Below are 20,397 nucleotides of genomic sequence, written 5' to 3' on the forward strand. Positions count from 1 at the left end.
TTCATTTCCCTCTTATGACATTGATATGAAAAAAAATTCATCAATCTTATTTTCTTCTTCTTGTATTTTTCACCAATCTTCTTTTCTTCTTTCTAAATTTCTACATATTCTCTAGCATAGTCACCACTAGTGTTTGCACTTCTAGTTAGTGCTCTTTTATCCTTATGTGCACTAGTTAAAAAATAAGTCTTAGATCTTGGTAGACTAGGCTTCAATCTAGATTCAAATTCTTGTAACTTTCCAGTTAAAGTTTCTTTATTGATATCTGGAATAATTGGAATTACATCTTCTATAGCAATCACCTTAGTTTCATAAGAAGAAGTTAACAAACCCATTATTTTATAAGATACCTCATCCTTCTAATATGATTCCTCCAAAACATTTTATGACTTCAAAAATCTCAATAATCCTTTGAGCACATAACCAAACTGATTTATCTTCTTACATTCTTGTATTTTCAAGCATAGTTTTACAACTCTATAACCTAGACTTATTTGTATAATTGTCACCCTCATAAATTGCTTCTAACCTTGTCCAAATATTGTATGAAAGTTGTAGACCTTTTACCTCATCAAAATTTGTTTCTAGAAGTGAAGAAATTAGTGTTTCTCTAGTGTATATGTTGTACATAAAGAGCTCCTTCTCCTTAGTACTACAAGAAGCCATAATCTTTTCTTCCCTCATAGTGTTTGAGTCTTTGCAATCATATAATAATCAATACCCATGCAGATCAAGTGAATTCCCATATTTTCCTTCTATTTTTCATAGTTCTCTCCATCAAACTTTAGACTTTCCTTCATGAATGCCATGGATCTCCTCAAACTACTAAGATTCCTTATTAACAAGGACTTGATGCTATAATACCAATTATTAGAAATTAAAGTCCATCAAAACAACTTTGGGGGGGTGCGGGGGGGATGAATTAGTTGTGTCAAATATAACTTAAATCCAACTTCAAATACCAAAATAATGACCAATACCAAGAGATAAAACATACACAATGATACAATGATTTGTTAACTACAAAAACTCTTAATTGGATGGAAAACCTCGGTAGGGATGGAACCCACAAATTGATGTACTAATGTAAAATTTCCTTGTTGAAAGATGTGACTTTGTTAGGAGCCAATTATAATATAATCAAAATATTAGTCTTTGTTGAGAGAATTTGAACCCTTGTCAAAATGTTCTAGCACTATTTGAAGAATGAAGGAAGACAACTAAACCCATTGTCCAAATTGCTTTAGCAACCATAATAAAAATATATCTAAAGAATAAAAAATTTAAGTAGTGATAAAAAAACATACATACCAATGGGGAAACATGGCTGGAGTGGGTGGAGTTGGGGTGGTGAGTGGGAAAAGAGGAATTCGAATGTCTAATGGGAATGTTGCAAGCCTATTAGGGGAGGGAGTTCAACATGAGCTATCTTTGGAGGATAGTCAGCAAGGGAAGGAACCTGATGGGGGTCATGTGCTTGGGGACCCAAGGGGGACCCAAGTCTACTATTTTTGTCTTGATTCCTATCAAAAGTTGGTCAATTTTTTTTGGCATCAAGCCAGCCAATAAGTCTTTTTTTCCCTCCAATTAAGAATATCTCTAGTACCGAGCAAGGCTCATTTATTTTGGAAATTATGGATCAAATCATTGATACAAATATATCTAGGATGGATAATACCCTTGTGAGGAGATTCTTGGGAGCTAGATTGAATATTGAGATAGTTAGAGCCTTTGCTAAGAGGAAATGGGCTTTGAAGGGACATGTTGATGTTACTGCAATGTCAAAAGGTAGCCTATCCTTCTACTTCTCATGCATTGAATATCAAAGTAATATCTTGTATAGTGGACTGTGGCTAGTGGGTAAGCATACATTAATTTTACAAAAGTGCTTCCCTAACCTAAGTCTCCAGAATGAGTCGACTATTCAAACCCCTGTAGATTAAACTACCTGAATTGCCTCTTGAGTTCTAGGTAGAAGATGTTTTCCAAGGCATAGCCAATATCTTTGGGGAGCTTCTATCAATTGATCCAATGACAAGGTGAAGAAGGAGATTGATTTATGCTAGAATATGTGTGGGAGTCATTCAGGGGTTGATATGCCTGATTCCATTACTCTTTAATCTAAATTGGGTGTCTGGCAGTAGAAGATCAAATATGAGTCCATCCCATTTGCTTGTTTCCATTGCAAAAATTTAGGGAATTGGGCAAAGAAATGCCCTAATAAAGTCACTATATCAAATAAATATATAAAAGAATGGGTTCAAAAAGGTGGAATGGAATTTGAGTCAGTGGAGCAAATTCAAATAGAGAAAGAAGTGAAAGAGGATATTATTAGTCCCCATGCTAAGCTTGTTGAGAAGAATAGTAAGGAGAATGAGAACAAGAACTCTTCATCAATAATGGATCAGATCCTAATTCTAGAGGACCCTACTAATTTCCATTTTCATTTAGTGGTAAAGGATACCTTTGAAGGGGAAGACGAGAGTAGAAGAATATTTATAAAAAAGGAAAAGGAGAAATATGATTTGAGTATGGTTGAAAGAGAAATACTAAGCTTGAGTGTCTTTATTAGAAATGAAACAAATTATCAAGATGCCCAAATTTGTATTATTCTTGGACTAGGTTTATCTGAATGCTCTATGATAAACACTAAGGACAATAGGAACTCACCACCCAAGGTGGAAATATTATCCCCAAAAGAAGATTGAACACCCAAATGTAGCGATGTAGAAGATATTGATATGGCCCTATAGGGTGGGTATGAAGGAAATGGAGAAGAATGGATAGATGCGGAGAACAATAAAAAAGGGAAGAAAAAGAAAAATGAGAATAAACAAAAAAATAACAAAGAAAACCAAATTATTATTAGAAGCACAAGGAATAACAAAATAGGGGATGTGGGTTACACTCATTCACCAATAGGGAGGCCTTCAAATCAGAAAAAATAAAGAATAATGGAGGCAAGCAGGAGTATAGCAGATGGTAGTCAAAGGACTATCCTAGTTTCAAAAGCATTCCATAAGTAATGAAAATCATCTCATGCAATATTAGAGGATTAAATAATCCTCATAAGAAAGATATGGTGATGAATATGATAATAGATAATAAACCAGATAATCTGCTTCTTCAAGAAACAAAAATGCCAAAAAATAAAGTAGAAAGTTTGTTTTTTTTAGCAATGACAAGATCTTAGGTGGTGATGTAGTTGGGGCTTTGAGTGGGATGGAAATTATATGGAAGGGTGGGATGGAAGTTATATGGAATTGTAAAATATTCATGTGGAACTTATAGCTCAAAGCAGGAATATGATCAATGTTAGATTTTTGAATACTAAGGAAAAGACCTTTTGGGTGCAAACTAAAATCTATGCACCTAATACTAAATGGGGAAGGAAAGCTTGTTGGATGGATATTTCTAATCATAGGAGGAAATTTTTGGTTGAGGATTGGGTTATTATGGGGGACTTCAATATACCTTTGAAAGAAAATGAGAAGATGTTGGGAAGTCAACCCAATTTGGATAGCATAATGGACTTGATGGAATTCATTGATAATCATATGCTTCATGAAATGGACTTGCAAGGTATAGACTTTAGTCAGACTAATAGAAGAATGGGTAAGGATCTTATACAAGTGAGAATTGATAGAGAACTTATTAGTAATGATTGGTTTTAAAATTATAATTACTCCTTAACAAATCATGTTAGAGAAAGATCTGATCATTACCCCATTTTTCTTTTAGCTAACCCTATCTCTTTTAAAAGGAACTCTCCTTTCCATTTTGAAAAAATGTGGATTTTACACCCTAGTCTAGAAAATCTTATAAAATATTGGTGGTGAGTTAAGGTTGAGGGAACTAAAAAAATTTAAGTTGCAAAGAAGTTGAGAAATGTTAAGAATAACATTAAAACATGGAATAGAGAAACTTTTGGGAATGTCTTCGATATTAAAAGTAAGATCCTTGAGGAGCTAAAGGTGGTTCAGGGCAACATTCAGGTTGAGGGATATGCAAAATTTTCTAGGGAAGAGGATTCAAACTTGGTTAAATTACATGATATTATTTCCAAGGAGGAGATCTACTAGAAGTAACAGTCTAGAAAAACTTTTCTCAATGAAGGGGACAAGAACACAAATTATTTCTATATGACCACTATGAAACATAGAATGGTTAAAAAAATTCTAGCCTAAAAGTGAATTTTGTTATTACTGAGAATGATGAGGATATTAAAGGGGAAGCTATCAGGTTTTTAGTGGACTTCTAGAAAAAGAACCTCAATTGGACAAGGAGAAACAAAAGTAATTCTTGCACTGTATTTCTAAGAGAATTACTAAAGAGCAAAACAAAGGTCTCATTGCTATTCCTTCTAGAGAGGAAATTAGAAAGGCTATCTTCTTCTTTGATGGTGACAAGGCTCCTAGCCCAGATGGTTTTCCATTCCTTTTTTTCCAAACTTATTAACACATCATAAGGGAGGACATTACCAATGGGGTTAAAGAGTTCTTTGGCTTTAGAAAACTTCTAAAAGAACTAAATGGTACTTTTATTGCCTTGATACCCAAAAATTTGGGGGCAGACAGTATGGACTTTTTAAAACTCATTAGTGTATGTAACTCTTTTGTATAAGATCATTTCCAAAGTTTTGTTTCGCCCTAGGAAGGAAAATTCTAGAATCTATTATTTTAGTCCATGAAAATATTCACTCTTTGACCAAATCAAACAAAGAAGTGTTCATATTGAAGCTTGATTTTTCCAAGGCCTATGACAGGGTTGATTGGGGCTTTTTGACATGTGGTTTTGAAGCCTTTGGTTTTAATAACATATTTTTGGATATGGTTCACACGTTGTTCTCCTCTACCACTTTTTCTATGTTGGTTAATGGTTCACTGACTCCTTTCTTCCATGCCTCCCAAGGTTTAAGACAAGGGGACCCCTTATGCCCTATCTTATTTGTTTTAATGGCTAAATGTTTGGGTAGATATGTGGAGAAAATGGTTCAAAAGGGGGATTTTGTGGGGTTGAGACCCTCTTCGAATGATCAAACTTGCACACACCAACAATTTTTGGATGATTCAATTATGATGGGAGAAGCTTCAATAAAAAATGATAGGAATATTCAAAAGACTCTTGAAGATTATGGCTAGACCACAGGACAACTTATAATTTGGAAAGCTCTATTTATTTCATTAATGTTAATAGGAGAAGACAAGCTAAAATCCAAAGAATTATGGAGTGTGAGGTGGGTAGTCTTTTGGAGTCTTGTCTTGGTTTACCTCCTTTCCTTGATCCTCCTGAGTCTTTTTGGAACTATTTGATTGATAAAATTCATACTAAGCTAGCTGGTTGGAAAGATTCCCTCCTTAGTCAGGTCGATAAGATAACTATGCTAAAATATATTATTTAATACATTCCCCTTTATGATCTGAGTGTTTTTAGGATTCCCAAAAAATATGTTGTAGCTATTGAATGGATTCAAAAAAAATTCTTATGGATGGGTATGGAAAAAAAAAAAAACAATGGCACTTATTTCCTAGGACAAGGTTTTCAAGCCCATTAAAAAAGGTGGTCTAGGGTTAAGAAAGATAAATAATATGGATGATTTCTTACTTTAAGCTCATTTGGAGACTTTATAATGATTTTGTAAAATGGAAGGACATTTTAAATAAAAAATATAGCATGGAGAGAAAAATATTTCCTTATTTCCTTAGTAGTGACGATGTCCAAGGTGGTTGAACTATTTGGAACAGGCTCAAAAAAATAAGCAAATTGTTAATAAAGGGGTGAGATGGGAGGTGGGTAATGGTAGAAATATTAAATTTTGGGATGATATTTGGATTCATGGTCATGCCCTTAGTTTTGATCAGCAGTAGAATGGCTATATGATACAATGCAAGACTAGCTTTGGGTCATCAGTTGCTGACTACCAAGATGGTGAAAAATGGGTGGATCTAACTAGAGTGGATGACTCTCTCAATGACCTTCATTAATAAAATTTTGAATGTTGTATTTTAAGTTATTGAGGTTGAATCTCTCATGTGGAAATTTAATCCTAATGGATTATTTTCAATAAACTCTTTGTATGGTAATAACTTTTATGAGTGTTATGAAACTTGTTGGGCTAAAGTCTAGTTCAAGGGCATGACCCCTAAAGTTAACATTTTATTTTGGATCTTATTGCAAGACAAAATTTTCACTATTGAAAACTTTTAAAAGAAAGGAATTTGTCTTGTTAGAAAATTTTATCTTTGAAAGGAGGAGGAGGAGTTAGTTAATAACTTGACCATTCATTGTTCCTTTACTAGAAACTTATGGGAAAGGATCTTTAGGCTATTGGATATGGAGTGGGTTCTTCCCTACATTATCCAAGATTTGTTCTTAGCTTGGAAGTCACCATCTTGTAATACCTTGATTAACACTCTATGGATGTACATTTTATATTTTTATGCTGGGGTGTTTGGAAGGAGAGGACTGATAGGGTTTTCAAGGGGAAGGAGTCAAATTTGAATCAAATTTTTCATACGATCAAGAGGTTGGTAATTGAGAATATCAGGATAAGTGGTAAGTTCCAAGAGACTAAAGATGAGTCAAAAACCAAAGTCATTATGAATTGGAATGTGAAAGGGGCTAGTTATCTTCAAATTGAAAGAAGTTTGAGAAGCTATGCTAGATGGAACTGCCCACCCAAGGGTTGGTATAAGGTAAATTTTGATGGGGCCTCAAAAGGCAACCTGGTGATTGTGGGTTTTGAGATTACTATCATAAAGGATAATGGTTATAGTATTGGTGCAATGGTAATCCCAATTGGTAACCAAACTAATCACATAGTGGAAGGTAGTGCTGCCCTTTATGGACTCTTATATGCTAAGAGTATGAATATTAAAAAAATATTGTTAGAAGGGGATTCATTAAATATCATCAATTATATTAACAAGGTCACTACCCCCTTATGGACTATTCATAATATCATATGTAAAGATATTAATTTGATCAATACCTTTGTTGATTGTGATGTTACCCATAATTATAGAGAAACTAATAGAGCGGTCCATTGGACAGCAAATGTGGCTTGTAAAAGTCACATGAAGATGATATGGACTAATAGAAATGATATCCCAATTGATGGACTATCTCTGATGGAGTATGATAGGATTGGCAGTAGGCAAATTTGTTTTAATAATAATGGTAACGCCAATGAGGAATAATTATGAGACATGATAGAGCAGGGGTTTGTGGATGAATGATGTGACAACTTACTTATTATCACACAGATTGTGGGTGTTTTTGAAAAATAGAAAAGCCTGCTATGACATTGAAACTAAGAACCTAAACTTACTTGAGCACATTGGAAAGATCAAATTTTTTTGCAGAATCAGAAACATGGGAGGTAGGAGAAAGAGGTGTGAGCCCGAAAATTGCAAGGAGTGGAAGAAAAATCTAGAGATTTGGAACATTCTAGATCTGGGTAAGATTATGGCCTATTTGGAGAATTTGAAGGGAAGTAACCTGTCTATCACCAGGAAATTTCTAAAAACTTGGAAGAATGGTACTGTACTAGTTGGAAATCAAAGAGTTAAGGTCACAAAGGAAATCATTGTCAAAGCCACAAGATTGGAAATGGAGGGGATTAACTTCTATAAGGACATGAAGATGTTTGACAAAGTTGTGGATGAATTTGCAGACTCGACTAAGGAGAGAAAAAGGTTGGTAAACGTGAGTAATTCCTACTTTTTCTCTTATAGTATCTCCAGACCTTGGAGGGTAGTTCTATTTGCTTTGATAGAGTATATAACCCTAGATGATTGCTATACCAATATTTATGGCCACAATTTCATGTTGGTTAATCAATTTAGGCATGAGGTTAGGATTAACTTTCCATTCTATCTTAGGTATTCTTTGGAGAGTACCAATTTAACCCTTTAGAATGACCCAGATGGGTATCATGCTTGTCATGAAGGTCTGATGGTTTTGATCATGAGTTTGTTAAAATCAAAGAAAGTGGATAGATCCCATTTGAGCAAGAAGACTTTGGATTGTGAAATTGAGGTAAGTGACTCAGATGAGGCCTATGATGGGGAAATTGAGGAGGAAGAAGCAAATCCAGTGGATAAAAAGAGAAATAATATAACCCCTAGGGGCTCATCCTCAAAGAAAAGGAAAAAAATGAGAGGGATTATCAGAAGGAGACTGACACTGATGAGGAGAGTGCAAAGCAAAAAGGGAAGAAGAGTAAGGGAAAAAATATTGTCAAGGGGACAATTGGTAGTAGAATAAGCACTAGAAATAAAAAAGAAGAAAATTGAGAGAGGCATAAACAACTCCTCGGATGATGATCTTGTGACTCAAAAGAATGAGAAGGACATGAGAGGTAAGAAGAATTTGCCTCATGGGGAGGCCAAGGATAAAGATAATTATGATGTTGATGTAGAGAAAGATAATTTGAATTTGGATGAGGATAACCAGAATTAGAGTTTTGTCCTAGATATCAATGGGTATATGAACGGTGTCTTTGGCAATCTTGGTGAGATGAGGAAGGGCATTAACAATATGAAGGAGAAAATATATTATCTCAAAAGGGAGTTTGGTCAACTTATCAAAACCAATAGGGGTGAGAGGACTTTAGGCTAGCATCTGAATAGGCTCATAAATCTGATTGGGACTATTGAAGATGTTACTAGAGTCCCCCCTCTTGTAGGTAAAACCAAAGCTGTGGATCAAAATGTAGAAGGACATGTAGAAAAAGATTGATCTTTTGGACAATAGAGTTGAGGGTACTGAGAATTTTTTGAAGAAGATTATTTATTAGAGCTGCTCCATTTTGAAAGGTATTGCTAATAATATCAAGGTTCTATTGGATAAGTTGGAGCAGGGAGAAATAACCAAGGCTCAAAGGAAATGAAGGATGACCATGGTCCTAGAAAACACACAAGGGAAAATTTGAAGAAGACTAAGGTCATGGATGATAAAGAGATCAATGAGCTAAGGGCTTCTATTGTGAACATGAACATTTTGGCTGATCAAGTTATTGACTTGTTGAAGACCTTATAACTATCCTATTCTTGTCTTTTTGTTGTTTTTCTTTTGTCTTTATCTTATGATTGTTGTTTTTGGGCATTCTGTTATGGCATGTTTATCTTTTTGGTGTTGATGCACAGTTTCTCTTAGTCTTGTCTAGTTGATGTAAAAGGTTTCTGGTCCTTTCAAAACCTATTTTTACTTAATCAAAACAAATCTAAGTAGTGAATTGACCAAATCTGCAACTCAATTTACAATACAATTCCTTTGAAGTTTCTAAACCAACATTAACATAATCCTTCTCTTTGCTATGATTAAACTCGCATCCTCTGATCACATTCACCACATTCACATTAATACAATACAATGTGATACAACCATAATTACAAACCAAGGAAACAAATTTCCTTTATACCTTGTCCTAAAAATTGATTAGGTATGCCTTTTGAGATTCCCCAATGTACGATTAATTGCGTAGGACCTCATTAAGACATTACATTAAATTTCACACACATTATATTATATTTACAACTTCCAAAATGATTCCCAGTATAAGAGTTGACTGCTAGTGAACATAACACATGTTACACTTCAGCAACCTCCATAAATTGATCTTGACCATGTGATAACATGAATGTCTCTTTAACCATAATCTAATCTCGCTCACATTAATTTCATCTCACTCATTAGAGACAATCACAATATCAGTAACCGGTTTCCTACACATTCATCTTCTACTAGTCTTCACCAAATGATTTTAACTTAACTAATTCTTTATATAAAAATACATGAACATAAAAGTAGTATCTGAACACATTCTTGAACATGATTTTAACCTCGTATAGATTTACTTGTCATATCCCAAATTCAATGACCAATTCAACCTCTGCGATGTACAAAATCTTTACCTATCATAAATACACACACATGTTGACATTAGTGACAAACTTGCTATCAATGAAACACATAAACATCATATCCAAATTCTAACCACTTAACAATCTTTCCTTTATCCTTAGAGTTCTAACCGTTAAACTCAAAGTATTAATACATATGACCTTGCAATCTTTCAAACTCTTGATTTATATAAGATAAAGTCTAAAAGGAAATAATAAGGTTTCTAGCTTTTACCTTCAAATATTGCCTAAAATATCAACAACTTCTCATAATGATAAATAAAAATAAAAACAATTGAGTAATAAAATAATGATAATATAAAAATTAAAAATTTAGCTTCAAGTGATAGTAGAAATTACAACTTAATTAAAATTCTAATTCTAATAATAAATTTTTAATTATGAGCTTGAATAGGCTCGGTTGCAAAAAATACATAAAATTAGAATTTCATTAAAACTTTAATGATATTCTTTCACCTATGTGCACATTATAAAAACTTACATTTGCACTAGAAGTAAATCTTACCTCCTAAACAATTCATTTCTAATTGATATGTCATACGTGTGATGTTTTTAGAGTAAATTTTTTTCATCTTGTTGATTTTTAAAAAAAATTTGGGTTGTTACAAATTTATTGTTCTCAAGCAAGAAGGGTTCACTTACTTATATTGTCTCATATTTATAGGATATTTTGAAAAACATTCAAAATTCATATGGTTGCAAGAAACATTTTAACTTAATTTGCATGTCAAATATTCAATACTACTAAAACCAACATTTGCACGCAAAGGAGGTGCAATAGTTACAATTTTTTTAATTTTTTTTTGAAAAAGTACAATTTAAAAAAAATGGTGATCACAATTTCAACATGTCATGATAAACATAAATTGACAACTATCTATACAATACATAACTCTCCTAATCATCAACATACGTATAACTCATTTATAAGCTAGAATGAATAGATTTGATCTTGATGGTGATATGTCTTTTTTATTATTAAGTTTAGGCATTTGTAGTAATTAAAGTTGGGATTAGTGTTATGATTAGAGTTAAATTTCAAATTAGCTTTAGATTTTCATTAAGATTAAATTTAGTATTATGATAAAGAATTGAATGAGGACATTATTTAAATTTTATATAGAATATTTAATATTTCAAAATGATTTAAGATTATTTCAAAAAACTTTTTACTTGTGTATTATGCGAAACTAGCTTATATATATATATATATATATATATATATATATATATATATATATATATATATATATATATATATATATATATATATATGAGAGTAATCATTCTTGAGGCACCTATTTTTATTTAATCCCAAGGTTATTTTAATCGCAGTTGGGATTTATGAAAATAGGTGCCTCGAGAATGATTACTGTTGACGTAATATATATATAGGTATATATAAGCTAGTGACAATCACGATGCAATAGGAAAAACATTTACTTTTTATTTATATTTTGATAAAGGTTATTATAAAATTGCTAATTAATTTTTAATTATAGCTGTATAAAGTTACTATAGAATTATGCTTTAACATTTTTTTTTTAAATTTAATATATGGAGTTTAATTTAGATAAAAAAATATGTTTTATTTTTGGGATATTGTAATGTAAAATGTTTTAGATTACGGTAAAAATAGGTTTTGAAGGGACCTCGAAACCCTTTCACATCCTCAAAAAGGAAAAAGCAAGACAACCATTAGGAAAAGAGTCCTTAAACCTACTAGTACCAGCACCAAAATTAGGTTTTACAGGGACCTGAAACCACTTACATAGTCTAATTAAAGTACCCAGGTTTTACAAGGACTTGGAACCTCCAATACACTTTTAAACTAAAAACTAGAAAACAGGACCAAACACAAGAACCAAATGTAACAACTAGCAAAAAGGACCTAAATAGGAACCCAACCAGAAAAGAAGACCAAAAGAAACTATTGCAATTATGTGATCATCTTAACTACCTCCTTACCAATCATAGTTGTATCTTGGATGGAGTTAGCGACCGAAGAAGCAGCAACAATCAAGGCTTTCTTCCTCAAACTCTGTCTTGTCCTCTTGCTAGGACCCTCCGAAGATATGGTTCCTTCATTTTCTCTTTTGTCCAGGCTTGCTGCAGCAACATAGATGCTTGAAGTAACCTGCTCCATTTTTGTTCCACTTTCATTGATAAGCATTTTAAGATTCTACTCATAATCCTTAAGTTTTTTTGGGATGTCTCCCATTTGCACCGCCAAGTGTTTGATAATAGCCCTGTCAGCCTCCTAGTTAAGTTGCAAAGTTTCCACTTTCTTCTTTAACCCCATTATTTCATTATAAATCCAAGAATTGACTTGGAGGAAAGAATCAGCTTTAAGTTTGGTAGAATGCAGGAAGGAAAGCTTGGTTTTCCTCTCCGAGGAGTCACCCGTGTCTTCAGCAATGGCATGTGGCAGGGACACAACTTTATCAATTTGTTCCTCCCCATCCAACAGCTCCTCCTCTCCAGTCTCCATAGGGTCATGTTGACTAGGGACCTCCTTATCTTGTCCTGTAGTCTCCTTTGCAAGAGTGGAAGCCTTCCCCATGTTTTCCTCCTCACTCATAATGGTTGGATCATCAATTAAATTATCCTTATTTGTAATGTAAAATGTTATAGTCAAATGTAGATGATGTTCAGGGACAAAGTTACCATTACAGTTAATGTTAACATTAGGGATAGAATTAGGGTTAGGGTTAGCATTAGGGTAAGGGTTAGGGTTAGGGTTTGAGTGACGATTAAGGTTAGGGTTAGATTTATGGTTATGGTTATGGTTAGAGTTATGGTCAAGGTTTGGATTAGAGTTATGTTTATGATTAAGGTTAGGGTTAGAGTTATGGTCATGGTTAAGGTCAGGGTTAGAGTTAGGGTTAGGGTTAAGGTTAGGGTTATAGTAAGACTAGGGTTAAGGTTTGAGTCGAGATTAAGTTAGGGTTAGGTTTAGAGGCCAATTATGGTAGAGTTAAATTTAGGGTTAGAGTTAGGGGTAGAGTTATATTTATGGTTAAGGTTAGGGTTAGAGTTATGCTCATGATTAAGGTTAGGGTTAGAGTTATGCTCATGATTAAGGTTAGGGTTAGAGTTATGGTTATAATTAGGGTTAGGGTTAGGGTTATAATAGGGCTAGGGATAGGGTTAGGGTTAGGATTCGGGTTTGAGTTAGGGTTAAGGTTAGAGTTAGGATTAGGGTTAGGGTTTAAGTCAGGATTAAAGTTAAGGTTTGTTGATAATTGGCTAATAGTGATATGTAATTATCATCATTTATGGCAACACATGATGTACATGCTCATATGAAACCTCACAAATAAAGATAATTAGTGTTTGGTAATCAAAAAATTGTCTAAGTATGGAATTTGGTTTACATCGGTTTATTGTTTTATTTATAACTTGTTGCTGACGTCATATTATGACTAGTGAAGTTCAATAAAGATAGTATAGATGTTGGTGATGATGTGTATAACCTAATAAGTTAGTACAAATTGTACATAACAAAGACAATCATGTTTGAAGCAAAACAGGACAGTGGAATTGGAGAAAAGAATTATTTTGTTTACAAGATAATTACTTGTCCAATTAGGGTCGACATCCTAAATGTTTAAGTTGGAAAAGTGGGTTGTGGTCTTAGCTGACCCAATAGAAATTTGTGTAAAGGCATGATATTTATGCAAAGGACATTTTGCAATGAGGATTATGATTGTGATTGCAAGTGCTATCTTGTAATTTTTATTGTATGCGAACTTTTGTGAAAGCAATATATGCAAAGTTTTATATGAGCTATCTTGTGATTTGAGATTGAACTAAAGATCAACAATCAATCAATGAAGAAGATACAATACTTATATTCCATAAGTTTGGTTACTTGTTTGGGAAGTGAGCTCTTCTTGTAATTAGAAGTGCATGTTTGGGCAATGGGCTCATCTTGCATTTACTATACTACAACTCCTAACATGGTTGGAATCTCTTAATAAGGATTCAAAGTCTCCAAATAGGGACTACTTATACTAAATTTTCTCATTGACTCCTAAAAGGGTTGGAATCTCCTAACAAGGATTCAAAGTCTCCAAACAGGGACTACTTATACTGAATTTTCTCATTGACTCCTAAAAGGGTCCATCCTCTAACAAGGAACTTATATATTAGTATATTATCTAGTGGGTATCATCCCCACTGGAGTTTTCCCTTGGCCAAGGTTTCCCTAGTTAACAAAATATGCTATTATGAGTTATCTTTGTGCATTGTTACTATTACTATTCAACATTACTTTATTTCTTTGTTATGCATGGTTGAAAGTAAAAAATAATATCCAGTTGGCAACTAAAGTTTGTAGATTATTGATTCACCCCCCTCTTAGTAATCCCTACTTCTAATAATTGGTATCAGAGTGTAGTTACTTTGAAGAGGCTTAACAACTTGAGTAAGATCCCTATGGATATGGAATAATTGATGAAGAACCTTGAAGAAGCTCTTGAACAAATTGATCTCCTTACTAAAGAAAGAGATAAGTTGAAGAAAAGATATGAAGACTCCGAAGTATACATTGGTCAATTGAAGGAGAAGTTTGAACATCTAAAATCCAAGTCTGAATCTGCTAAATCTGGAACTAGTGATGATGATTGTTCAAAGCTGAAGATAGAATACAAGATCTTGAAGCATGAATTGAAGATTACAAATCTAAAATTGACTTTGAGAAATGATCCTAAAAAAGTACAATACTATTGTGAAAGGTGAATTAACTCAGCACAAGCAGTAGCTTGAGAAGCTTCATTCGAGCAGAGAAAAGCTTGATGCTTCAATGTCAATACAGAGACCTACTTATGATAAGAGTGGTCTTGGTTATCTAATTAAAATGTCTGTGAAGAAACCTAAGATTAGATCAAATCCAAAAGAAAAAGATAAATCTAATGATAAGATTGAATCCAGTAAATCTTCTAATAAATCCAAAAAAGTTGGACAAGACAAGGAAGTTGAAATTTTGGATGAACCAAAGCAAGTGGAATCTCCTAAGGAAACTAGGTATGAATTTAGAGGTAAGTGCTTTTTATGTAGTGAAATATGTCATATGAAAAGATATTGTACTAATAAGTCATTTAATCATGTTAAGGACTTTTATTGTCATAATTATCATGGTATGGGTCATAATGCAATTGATTGTAGGAAACCTAAGTATGATAATGATAGAAGAAATAGTAGAATGTCTAGAAATAGTAACCCTATAGATAGAAGAAGATCAAATGAAAGGACATTGAGAGAAGGAGGATCTTATGAAGACAAAAGATAGATTATGTGTTATAAGTGTAACAACTTAGGACACATTGCTCAAAATTGTGATGCACCTGATGATCAATAGAATCCTAAAAGTAGAGCAAATGTATGTTAGTTATGCAAAAAATTCAGACACACATCAAAGTACTACAAAATGGACAGAAGCTTTGGAGATAGAAGGAACAATGGAAGAAACTTTAGTGAATAGAAGGAATGATGGAAAGAATGTTGAAAATGATAGAAGGAACCATGAAAGGAACTCTAGAACCAAAAGGAACAATGAGGAACATAGAAGCATTGTTAGTGAACTTTGAGAAGAGCTTAATGAGGCATTTGTAAAAGGAGTAGATATCTCAAAGGAAAAGCTAGATGATGATGAGACAGGAAGATCAAAGTTAGTTATTGAGTTTGATTCAATTAAGTTGAACTAAGCTTGTTCACAACATTAGAATTTGAAAACTTCATTTAGAGATCAAATTAGAGGAAGTGAAGTTGGAAAAAGGTGTATCAAGATATGTTTGGATGGTACCTAAGCTCACTTGTAATTTGGAGCTCATCTAAACAAGTTATGAAGGAATTCAAAGTTAGTGGTATTATAGAAAAAGGTTAATTCTATAGTAGAAGATGAAAATTATGTTTTTATAGAGAATTTCATGATGCAAAGTTTAGTAGATTTTTATCATGATGGAAACTAGCTATGGCAAACCTCAGGTGACATTTGAAGGTTGGATAGATGGTCTTGTGTAGTTATTTGATTACAGAATGCAATTGACAACTTTTTCATGTTTGTAAAGTACACAATTAACGCAAGTTCAAGTTGATAGGATAAATGGAGTACATAATTGATTTTCATTTCATTACAAATAAATTTGAAGCAAAGAGCACTTAGAAGCGACTTATCAAAGTGATTTCGAAGAAAACCCTATTTTTAGTAAGAGGTATTTTATCATTTTTTCACAAATTTGTTTGGTAAAAGTTCATAATTGATAAAATCATGGATATGTTAGTAGTGCACAATGTTGAGAATGAGGATTTACCTAAGTCAAAGGTTGTTTCTATAAAACCTAATGATGAAAACCCTAACTCAACATTGTCTATCACTCTGAATAACGTAGTATATCTTGAAGATGTAGAATGTTATCTGAATAGTAAGTTTGAGTCTATTTCTAGTGAATTCAGGAAAAAAGATACGGAATTAGTTTTCAATCATGACATGACTATAAAGCCTAGATTTGAACATTTAAGGGAACTAAACCTATTCAAATATCACTTCTACTATGAATTGGACATAGATGAGTGGACACAGATCATATTGAGTAGGATACATGATGGAAAATTATGGATGCAAGATAATGTAATTAATATTTTTGCCGACCTTATTCATGAGGTAACTGGTCTTAGCAAATAAGGTAGTGTACCTATAGGTAAGAAATTGGTCAAGAAAAAGGTTGAGAGCTACACTAAAGTAGTGTATAATGGAAAGCCTATGGTGATCAACGCCATCAAGCAAGATGATGTAAGATTTTTGAGTAGACTTATTGCCTATTATTTCACCTATGCAACATATAAAATATGTGTAGAGAAGGAACAAGTGAATCTTAGTGAAATTCTGAGAATGCAACTCTTAGAAATCCTAGAAAAGATCAAGAGGACAAAAAATGGTGTGTTTAGATTTCAATCATTAATAAATCACATATTCTTTCATGTACTTAAAAGATTTCCTTACTCATCAGTCATAGACATAATGAGCAATAATAGATGTACAATGGAGAAGATTACATAAGTATGCAGAAGGCATCCTGCAAATAAGATATTGGACAGTGGCAACCTGATAACGAGAACATTTCAAAATGAAATGAAACAAAGATTCAGAATTGCACCTAAAATTGTTGACAAATTTAAGGAGGACATTTATATTTTGGTTGATATAGATTATACCTATATTCAAGCATTGGAACCTTGGGAAACATTTCTTGATCCGTTAGGTTATGAATTAAATGATGAAATAGCCGTTGGTTATATTGATTTATTGTTAAATTCAAATAAAGACAAAGCTGAATATAGATTTGGTACTTATGATAAGATCACATAGTCAACTCATCAAGCAACCTTGGAGAAGGCATCAAACAAAAAGATAGAATCTATTATGAAGAATGCACCAATAGGGGCCAGAATGATAGAGAGTGAGTTTGAAGCTGTAAGACAAACTATGAAGCAAGGAATATTGAATATTCAACCTTTGTCAGTATCTGTTGTAGAAACATCTTCAAAATAGAGGATTCCATGTGTAGCAGTGTTAGATGTGTAGCCTAATGAACCAAAAAGAAAATTTGAAAGATTGGTGGAAGCAGTGACTACTAAAACAAAGAGGGTCAAACAATAAGCCACCGAACAAGGCAAAAGACAGAAAACATTGTTGACAATTGTTGAGTCCAATGATGAAGAGGAAGAAGAACAAGAGATCAAGCAGTTAAAGAAAGTGACTCCATCAAAGCAATCAGTAGGAAAAGCTTGGAAACCTTGAAGCCAAAGATAGAGAAGATCAACACAACTATTGCTAATGAAGGTAACTCTATTTAGATGAACAAGTTTTATGATTTGTATAAATTTTTTGAGAAGGATCTGATTGACATATCTATTATGAGATATATCATAGCAATCAGTCTAAAATTGAAGGATCTTGACAACATAATTAACCAGAAAGTCTATGTAAGACTCATTTAGAAGAAGGCTCCTACAAGAGAAGAAGATCTAGAACTTCAGAAGTCTATGCTTAGAACTATTTGCAAGACTAATGATGAAGAAGAAATTAAAAGATTATTGAATAACCTCACACTATATTTAAGGAATAAAGTGAGACCATTTCTATTTATGGTTGGTGAAAAGGATAAACCTAGAAGTGAGACTGTGACAACTATTAGTCAGATGTTGACAGAGTCAAAGGTAGCATCTCCTCCAGCACCTAGAAACTCGAAAGTGTTAGTGAGTGGTGACACTATGCCAATTGATCAAACCAATGTTATCATTAACATTGATGATACCAACCCATTTGGAGGTTCCGAACCTAATGAACCCAACACTTAGGATATTGAGGACAAACTGAGATAGATTGAAGAAGGGAAGAGACTACTTGAAGAAGAGAAAATAAAATAGAAGAAGCCAAGAAAAAATTGCTTGAAGAAGAAAAGAAAAGAAAGGAAGAGGAGTAAAAGAGGAGAATTGCAAAAGAAGAAATTAGAAAGAAAATAGAGAAAGATGAGAAGAAGAGATTGGAAGAGAAGAGAGAAAAGGAAAGAGAGGAAAGAGAAAAGAAAGAAGAAGAAGAGAGAAGAATGAAGGAAGTAGCTAAGAAACAAAGAGAGGACGATACTAAACCATCTAGTTCATCCACTTTTCTCTCTCTTGCTAGTTTAGCTACTGATGATGATGATCAAATAGATATGATCTCATCCCTATCCAAGCTTATATAAAAGAATAGAATAGTGAAAAGCTTACAAAAAAACTTTAATGGAAGTTATAGATAGATTATACAGTACTTTGGAAGTACAACACACTGAATCAGATCTTGAACAAAGGGCACAAGTAGTGCTAAAATCTTTTTGATAAAGAGCTTACCAATTTGTTAAATGTTGTTGAAGCAAAGGCACAAATTTCCCAAGATGCTAACTTGTTTAGCACCATCTATCAAAACATTAAGAATGATTTGGTTAATCTTTATACTTGTATCAAGGAACTTTGGAAATGCCAATAGGATGGGAAAACTTTGAATATCAAGTGTACCTTATATCACAAGCTAACCAAGGAAATCAATAGTCAGATAGAAGTTAAAATGAGTGAGTTAGAGGCTCTATCCAGCCAGATCTTGCATCCATCTTTTAAAGTAGATAATTTTAAAGGACAAGTGACCAATATCCATAATGATATCAGGAATTTGGAACTTTGGAAGGAACAAATTCTGAAGAGGATATCAAATTTCAGAGAATCTATTGCTCTAAAATTATATTTTGTTGAGTCAAGTCCAAGGATACATATTATAACTTTTTGTATTCATATCTTAATGTAGTTGAGATTGCATCATATACGTTATGTGCAATTCTCACCTCGGCTGAATCCACCAAGGAGACATGCACTAAAGGTATGAACAATCTTAAGGAAAACTTTGATGATTGAATGAAAATCGTATCAGCATAAGGAAGGACAACATTTTTGGACAGATTTATGATATTTTGACCTTTGTCATTGATGTCAAAGGGGGAGTATTTGCAAAAAATTGTGAAGCATATTATAAGGGGGAGCTTATGTAAAGTTGAAAAAATTATAATAAATGTAATGTAAGGTAATATTTGTTTTTGTTGTGTTAAGTTTTTGTCATTTAGCTAATTTTCCCTATTTTGTTGTCATCAATGCCAAAGGGGGAGATTGTTGACAATTGGCTAATACTGATATGCAATTATTGTCATTTATGGCAACACATGATGTACATGCTCAATAGAAACCTCAGAAATAAAGATACTTAGTGTTTGGTAATTAGAAAATTTTCTAAGTATGGAATTTGGTTTACAACAATGTATTATTTTGTTTATAACTTGTTTCTGATGTCATATTATGACTAGCGAAGTTAGATAGAGATAGTAAACATGTTGGTGATGACGTGTATAACCTTGGAAATCAATAAAGATTGTATGGAATAGAGATAATCATGTTTGAAGCAAAATAAGATAGTGAAATTGAAGGAAATAATTATTTTGTTTACAAGATAACTACTTGTCCAATTAGGGCCGACATCCTAGATGTTTACTCTAAGTTGGAAAAGTGGATTGTGGTCTTAGCCGACCTAGAAAAAAGTTTTGTAAAGGCATGATATTTATGCAAAGGAAATTTTGTGATGAGGATTGTGATTGTGATTGCAAGTACTATCTTGTAATTGTGCTTGTAAGAAAACTTTTGTGAAAGCGATAAATGCAAAGTTTTATATGAGCTATCTTGTGATCTGAGATCAAGCTAAAGATTAGAGATCAGTCAAGGAAGAAGATACAATACTTATATTGTAGAAGTCTGATTACTTGTTTGGGCAATGAGCTCTTCTTGTAATTGGAAGTGCATGTTTGGGTACTGGGCTCATCTTGCATTTACTGTACTACAACTCCTAACAGGGTTGGAATCTCCTAACAGGTATTCAAAGTCTTCTAATAGG

This window comes from Cupressus sempervirens, chromosome 3 (assembly GCF_028749045.1).
Source record: "Cupressus sempervirens isolate cs-2001-9-10 chromosome 3, ASM2874904v1, whole genome shotgun sequence".
NCBI classification, from domain to species: domain Eukaryota; kingdom Viridiplantae; phylum Streptophyta; class Pinopsida; order Cupressales; family Cupressaceae; genus Cupressus; species Cupressus sempervirens.